Source organism: Podarcis liolepis, assembly GCF_965112155.1.
Source record: "Podarcis liolepis genome assembly, chromosome: 4".
Lineage (NCBI taxonomy): Eukaryota > Metazoa > Chordata > Lepidosauria > Squamata > Lacertidae > Podarcis > Podarcis liolepis.
Window position 1 is genome coordinate 80404364 of NC_139558.1, and position 7583 is coordinate 80411946.

Below are 7583 nucleotides of genomic sequence, written 5' to 3' on the forward strand. Positions count from 1 at the left end.
ACCTGATGTGTGTCCCCCCCTCATTTTTCTGGTTTCCCCCCCCAAGCCTTCCCATCTCTAATCTTATGGGAGTGATACAGCAGCAGCCACTGACTTGGATTGTTGTGGAAGAGAATTAGGCAAATTCACGGAGGATGTGGTTTGTAGTAGCAGCTAGCCATGGTGGCTCTGCCCTGCCTCTGCTCTCAGAGAGAGCTGGGAATCACAGGTGGGGAAAGGGCTGTTGTACTTGAGTCCTATTTGTAGGCTTCCCATAGGCATCTGGTTATTTTTTTAAATTAAATTTCTATACCACCCTTCATCTGAAGATCACAGGGCGGCTTGCAATATTACAGTCAAGAGATTGCATGTCTCCAGTATTCTCGAAAGGCCATTTGCCGATGGTAGCTTAGCCCTCTCTAAGGTTCCCTGTGCCTTTCTGGTTTTTATAGCAGCGATTGGCCATGGTAGCCTGATCCAACAGGAACCATTTTGCGGTTCCTCTTAGCCCTTCCGCATGTCTGACGGGCGGAAGCCTTCGTGTGTAGAGCTCTGCCTGCCTGTTCCCATAGATCCTGGAATTCTGCACAAACAGCCGTCCACTCCGGTCCAGGGTCTGCAAAAGCCTATGTGTCTGCAGTTCCCTCACCTCAGCATCTGCATTAATTCTTTCAGATTTGTTCCAATGGATCGGTCAATTTCTTCTCTGTGCCTTTTTAAAAGGCTCATTCTTCTACTACATGCTGTCTTGGAACTTCCAGCTTATCTAATTAGGAAGTTCACAGTCCCATGTTACAGAGCTTGTGGCTTAGTTGCGGCCTGAGCCCAGATCCCCAGTTATCAGTTGCTCCCCAGTTGTCTGTTGCGTACTCCCACATAGAAATCGCTTCTATATAGGCTTTGCCCGTGTGGAATTCCGTGTCCTCGGTTCATCTGTCGTCACCTTTGCCAACCTAGCACAACTTACATTGGCTGCAGTTGGAGGGTGCCAGATTGCCGAAGACTGTTCTGTAGCCCCTTGGATCGATTTGTAAAATGTGCCCTAATGTGAAGCTGCCTTTGAAGAAGGCTCTGAAACTGTTCTCAAGGCCTTGCCAGTTATCAGGCTAACAGACTTTGCTGGAAGTTAGGTTTCTAGTTCAAATCAAGGTTCTGGTCATCATCTCTAAAGACTTATGTGACAGGGACCCCAGCTTAACCTTAGGAGGCGTCTTCTCCCTAACAAACTTCCCTTGCTGCATATTCCACATGAGTTGGATATGAAGTTAGTACCTGTGGCAGGTACTGGGTCCTTAATTCTCGGAGGTGGCTTCCTGTGTTCTGAGCGCCAAAGCCTAGACATTGATAACAGTTCTAATGCAGCAAGTGTTTAGCAGTAAACTTTTATGATCTAGCGTAGCTGTAGTTTTGTCATTCGGTAGCTTATTTTAGAACTGATTTTATGTATTTATTTCTCCGAACAGGAGGGAAAAACAGGGTAAACATCTCACAAAAGGAGCATTAAGTTTTGTACTGTATATCAGCAAATCGTGTGCGTGTCTAACATGGGATTCATGCAAATCCCCCACCCCAGGGAAATGATTAGAGGTCGGAATCCTGACCATGCTTAAAGGAGCGCTGAGTGTATGTGTGATGTCATATGCTACTTCCTTTAAAAAAATAAAATTCAATTTTCTAGGCTAGTGGCTCTCCTCCTCCTCTGCTTGCTTCAGTTCAGGTGGTGGGATGCTGTTGGACTCCAACTCCCATCAACCCCAGCCAATGGTTAGGGGTGATGGGAATTGTGTACCTCCAGGTGTTGCAGGACTACAGATCCCCCACCCTTGTTCTCAGTAGTGTTGAAACTGGAACCAGATGGGCTGCACTTGCATAAATATTGGCACTAGGTGAGCTTATACTTGGTCCCTCTTCCTATGGTGTGTAACAGCTCAGAGAGGAGATGTAGTGCCTGGACAATTCCACCTATTCCTGTTGGACAATTTTGCTAGTACCAACAGGGGTCGCTAAATCTCTCTGCTGTGCTTACCCCTGTACTGTTGCCACTGCCAGGCCCTTGCATGGTTGAAGATGGGGGGGGTGTGCTCAGGACGTGGAATGTAAACTTCTGCTTATTGGTGTAGGATTTTGCCACTTGGGGTGGGGATGGAAGACTAGATAGGCTGTGTTGCCCTCACCCCTGAAGCCTAAATGTAAATACATGCAAAGCTTGAGTTTGGTGAAAACCTGATTGCTGCTGCTGCTGCTGTAGGCTTGCTATTGTAAAGAACAGGCCAGCATTTACTGGAGCTCGTCTTTGTAAATAAGTGGGAAACTTTTTATTTTTATTATGTTTAAATAAGAAGGTGGTTTTGTATAGCTGCTGGGATAATTTGTTGTATATAAAGCCGTATTCTGAAGCATTGCCTTCTGTGTTACGCTCAAAAGAAAAAGACCGAACAGGTATCTTACTTTGTATGAGGTCTTTCACTTCATTGCAGGAGGTTGGGCAAAATGGCCATCATGGTCCCTTCCAACTCTACAATTCTATATGGTTCTGTAACAGGGGAGCCTGTCCAAAGTAGCCTCTTGAATCAGTAGAAGCCACCACCACTTCCTTCAGGAATTGTCTCATTTTCACTGTCTCCATTAGATTATTTTTCTCCCTGAAGGGCACAAGCCCAGTATGGAAGGGGCTGTGTGTGCAAACCCTTAAGTCAGCAAGGGTGAATATGCCTAATGTGTACCCTGACCTGATGCATGTTTCACTTGGAAGATGGTTTTAAGTGAGTTCAGCAGGACTTCCTTCTAGTTGGGTGTGCATAGAATTTGAAACCCCGGGCTAGGATCACACCCAACCATGGCACAGGAACACAGCTGGGGATTTGGTTAAAATCACCCATGTAGAAGGAACTTTGGAAGAGCACGGCACTACATTTAGACCTGTGGCTTCATTCCAGCTGTAAAAGTTCACATGGTGGATCATGGAGACCAAAGATCCAACAAAAGTAATGAAAGTTGGTTTTCCAGTTAATTGTTCACCTTTTGCCCACAAAGTTGCTCATTATTAGAGAGAGAAAATAACCAGTATTAGAAAAACATAGACACTGGGTAGATTCATGTTACAATGCTTTACATACAATCACTAATTGCCCATTTTTCTGATCTTTTGCAGCTTCAATCATTTACGGAGTGGGCAATTTTTTTCCTCTCTCTCTCCCAACCATTATATACACTAGTGGCCAAAATTGTGGAAACCTTTAGGAAAAAGTGTATTTCTGAGGTTTGATGACTTGTAACACCACTTTATTTTGGATTAACACCATAAAATTATATATCAGTGGAAAGATAGTTTAATTAAGAATGTAATGCAACAAGGTTTGTTCAATTATCTTTATTCTATCAAAAGTTATAGCCAAATAACCAGAAAAAGGAAGCACAACTTGCTTAGGTTGATATGCAGTCGCTTTCCTTCATTTGAATGTAGCCAGTGAGCAGGAGTGTTTAGAGAGCCAATCAGGTGTTACGAGTCATCAAACCTGGGAAATACACTTTTCCCAAAAGGTTCCCACAATTTTGGCCACTAGTGTATATAATGGTTGGGAGAGAGAGAGAAATTGCCCCTTCCATAAATGATTGAAGCTGCAAAGGATCAGAAAAACGGGCAATTAATGATTGTATGTAAAGCATGGTAACATGAATCTACCCAATGTCTATGCTTTTCTAATATTGCTCATTATTAGAGAAAATAACCAACTTTGTGGGCAAAAGATGAACAATTAACAATTGGATCTTTGGTCTCCATGTTCCTCTCATTCACAGCTTGATGTTCCTTGGGCTACAGTCGACATTGTAGTCCTAGCACCTGTTCAGTGTTGATTTGCCCTGCAGTCTCGTATCATTTCAGTGTTACATTGAAATTAAGAGGTGGTGACCTATGGTGAAGTGTTCTCAAGTACTTCAGCTTATGGGCTATGAGATGTGATGTCCAATCAAACCTAACATTTGTATAGCAGAGGCTCACAGTTTATAGATCTGGAACATTAGGGGTTCATGTTAGTAGATAAGTAAAATTGACACTGAGTTAAAAATTCTAGAAATTATTGCCGTTTGCAAGGTCTAATCCAGAGACTAGTGTGTATCATTGTGTTGTCTGCTGTTAGTAATATGTGGCAGTAACCCTTGCATAGTGGCCTTTTATAGCTGGGGTTGCACATTTCAATCTGTGCTGCAAGATGGAGGGAGGAAATGCAGTCTTACCCAGATTATGCAATGCTCACCAAGATTGCATTGGCAATATCAGATGTGGGTGCGCACCCAAATTCTATTCCAATCCACATCTGTTGCATACTGAATTCCTAATACAGCACAGGGAACTGTGCATGCATTCCGCCAGGGTATCCATGCATATAACACCCCATTGCATTTGTATAGATTGCACAAGAGAGCATGAGAAGGCTGACAATTTCTGTTTGAACATTTTACAAATTAACCTTAGTGTAACCTTGACCAGGCTTCACAAGTTCTGGCGATAGCAAAGTGAATATTTTATGCTTTTTGAATGTAACCCAATTGCATGTTCATGAGTTTCCGTTGAAGCCAATGGTGTTCATGTGCATATCATTTGTACACACTTGACGTTGCTGCATTTTGAACTGTCCTGTAAAAGTATTACTATTCAGTGCTACTTTGGAGTTCATTCTAAAAGGTTACCTTTTTAAATTTGCAAATGTTGGGAAGAGTTACTTCTGTCTTTTAAGTGCAGAGGGTGCCGGAATACCCACAGGTTAGTGTTTATGTGCTGATGTATCAAGTGTGAGGACTGGGCTGTATGTGTTATAGGCACATACTGCCCCCCCCCATGGGACTTCGGCATCATCATTTAGTTGTTTGTCCATATAACTTTGTTTTGACAACTTCATGAATCCATCTCAGAAGATGCATCCATTGCAAAGGTTGTCTGGCATTTGTTACATGTGTACATCTTTAACAGGTGCTTTCATGTGCTAGTCCTTGGTATGTTGTACTTCCAAAGCAAAGGCCAAATGTTGCAGGAACAATGCCTGTTGGTAACAATCCATATATTTCCTCAGGGTTTATTTCCTCCTGCTCTTGGCACAAGTCCCAATAAAAAATGTTATGCTGAGATGATGAAACTCTTAGACAGTGGCCTGGTTTTCACATAGCGTTAAGCCATGGTTTGTTTAGTTTAACTATGGTTTGTTTTTACATCCAAGCCCACCCCTGCCAACTAATTAGGGTTTGGGCTCAACAAATAAGAATATGAAACCATGGGTGGTATTCAACTAGGTTTTACTTAGAGTAGGTCTATGGAAATTAAAGTACCTAAGTAAGTCATGTTCATTAATTTAAGTGGTTGTACTCCAAGTAAAATTAAGTTTACCACTATATGGTTTGAAGCTGGCTTATATTTCCCTTATATCTGAACCCAGAGTCCTTGCCTAATCCTTGCTTCTTTCCTATAGAAAGAGGTAGAAAGCAAGAACAGTTGAAAAACGCAAACTTGCATAAGGTGAAACAAGCCATGGTTACTACCTGCTGGTCTGTGAGACTGATACTGGTATCTTCAGCAAACCATGTTTAAAGCAAACCCTGATTTACCATTATGAATGCAGCCACTGAGGAATCTTACACAAATTGCATGTGGTCATGTCTGTGTTTCCCAAATGATGGAAGGGTTGTAACGTGTGTGCCTGGTGACAAAGTGGAGGATTTCCTGTCTTTACGTTGTGCCTTTCAATGTACGTCTGGTCTCAGGAGCACAAAGAATGGGTGTGACACCATTTTCAATTGTACATTACAAATCTAATGGAACGTGGGGTTTCTTCAGGAATACATCTCTTAATAACCAAGAAGCCATGAAAGAATCTGTGCATATTTTTATTGAGTAATATATAAATATATACTTTTTGGTTGGCTGTTCTATTTTTCTAATGATTTCCTCAGAATTTCTTACTGTTGTGATATAATTATTCGACCCCTGATGCTGACTGTAATCTCCGTTGGTTTTTTTTCTGCTCCTGTTTCAGTGTCAGTGGAGTTTCTGGTTCAGTTCTTGTTTAGATTTTGGCTCTGCTCTCTCCTCCCCTCCCCTCCCCTCCTAAATATAAAACTTTGTTTTTTAAATACGAAACGTTTATCTAGAGCACGACCTCTGCTTCCCAGAGACGTTTCTGCCAGGTGGCACTGTAAATAATGTCTCCCTCTTGATGTCGTTTTTGACTTTGGAGATCAGTTTGTTAATATGTGATACAGCATTAAACGTTTCCCAGAAATGCAAATAAATTATGTTAGTTTCACCCTTCCTCTTCCAATGTATTTCTGTTCATTCCAGCAGACCAGTTGCATGTAATTGCTCTTCGGTGAAAGAATCAAGCTTGTGGAAATGCACCTTTTGCTTTTCAGCAGTGTTTCATGACAACATGAACAGCGCAACCTCATGCATAGTGGCCCAGCAATAATGCTGTGTGAGTTCAGCAGGACTTTCTAAGGCTGCAGTAAGTATTCTCTTTTAGCAGTCTGATCTAAGCAGTGTTCTCGTTCTCACTCACACTCACACTCACACACCCTACCTAACAGTATTCTCTTGCGCCTAATTGAAATGGATGCTTTTGAGCTTCCCATAGCCACTGTGAGAACAGGATTATGGATTAGATGGGCCAGTGGTCTCATCCAGCAGGCTTTTCTTATGATTCACTCATGAGCCCTCAGCATGGTACTAGATGTTACCATAATTGCGTCCAAAAAAGATAGCCCTGTGTCTTAATTTCTCAGTGCCTAGCAGCCTTCTCTACTGGGACGTTCCTCAGATATTTCCACCTCCCATGAGACTTAACTCTGCATGCCAGTGGCCAGAGGGGAGAAAAGGCTAGCCTAGTGCAAATGGTCTCCTCTTCTGCTATCATTCTTGCCTTCAACGGCAGCAGGTCAACAATAATAGTAAGGGGGGCAGGAAAATGTGAAATGCAATAGTTTGCAGCACAGAAAAGTTGCACTACACAGGGGAAAGGAAGGAAATTGACAATTGTTAGGATTGCTCCATTACTTGTTGTGCAGGCACATACAGGTTTGTAATAAAATGATCTGTTCATAGGGAGTTGGCACAATGACAGTTTATGGGACACGGTTTACATGCACAGTTTGATCAAGGCCTTTAAATTTGATCAATTACCTTTAAATTTAAATAGCAAGTACTGAGCAAAATTTGTAAGGCTGAGAGAACAAAGATCCTGAGTGATTCCTTTATACACAAGTCTTCAGTTGTTTGCTTTACTTTTGTAAAGCCAGTGTGGTGTAGTGGTTAAGAGCGGTAGTCTTGTAATCTGGGAAACCGGGTTCGCGTCTCCGCTCCTCCACATGCAGCTGCTGGGTGACCTTGGGCCAGTCACACTTCTGTGAAGTCTCTCAGCCCCACTCACCTCACAGAGTGTTTGTTGTGGGGGAGGAAGGGAAAGGAGAATGTTAGCCGCTTTGAGACTCCTTAAAGGGAGTGAAAGGCGGGATATCAAATCCAAACTCTTCTTCTTCTTCTTCTAAAACAACACCCATCTCTTGCTAAATCCTGTTACCTATAAACCCGTAAAGAAGCATTGTAGCACACCAAAGAC